Here is a 950-nt window from a genome sequence, read left to right on the forward strand (position 1 = left end):
TGGGCACACTCAGAGCCAGGAGCCAAAGGCCTGGGGATTGGTCCAAAGCCAGTGTGACTTGGGGTAGGGGCAGACATTGGGTCGTGTGTATGTGTGTGTGTGTGTGTGTGTGTGTGTGTGTGTGTGTGTGTTTCTGTGTTTAGGCAGTTAGACTGATGCATGTCGAGACCCAAATCTCCTGGGGCTGAGGAGCACAAGAGTTAGAGGAGGGGCTGCAGATGAAGGGACAAGACAGGGGTCTGGGCATGAGGGATCAAGGTGACAGGAAGGTAAGAATCCTACAGAGTCAAGAAGTCCGAAGCATAAGGAAGGGAGGATGACATCCTGATAAGACTGAGGCCCAAGTGGAGCTCAGGCAAGAAGGCTTTCAAGGGAGGAAGGGAGTTTGAGTATCTGAGCAGAGGAGGGGCCCGGCCGCCAGCCTGCGGGAAGGGTAGGGAAAGAAGGGTGGGCCTGGGTTGGGGAGTAGACACACCGGAAAGAGATTTCCAGAAGGAGGGCCAGTGTTTTCCAGTGTCCGGTGCCAAGCAGGAAGAGATGTGGGCAGCTTGCTGTCAAACACGGTTCTGGGGGGGCAGTTACAGCAAGGGTGGGGAGAGTGGGTGGGGGGCAGTGTGGAAACGCAAATTCTTCACCTGTGTCCTTTAAGAGGACCTTCAAGCAAGCTTGCTGGTTAGGAAGACTCCAAGGGATTTGTTACAGAGGAAAGACACCAAGACCCCAGCAGAGGCTGAACAGATGCCTGAGCTCGGGGAGAGGGACAGGAAAAGGGCCGGGAGGATGTCGCAGCTGCAGCAGAGTGAGCAGGCAGGAAGGATGGAGAAAACCGGGCGGGGGGCCCAGACACCCAAGGCCCGATTGAACTTAGAGGGTGGGATCCTGAAAGAATCACGAAAAGGGGAAGGGGAAGGCCTGGGAGTGCCTGGAGCCCTAAAGAATGGAGAAGCTGG

Source organism: Propithecus coquereli, unplaced genomic scaffold, assembly GCF_000956105.1.
Source record: "Propithecus coquereli isolate 6110/MARCELLA unplaced genomic scaffold, Pcoq_1.0 Scaffold53, whole genome shotgun sequence".
In the NCBI taxonomy this organism is placed as follows: Eukaryota; Metazoa; Chordata; class Mammalia; order Primates; family Indriidae; genus Propithecus; species Propithecus coquereli.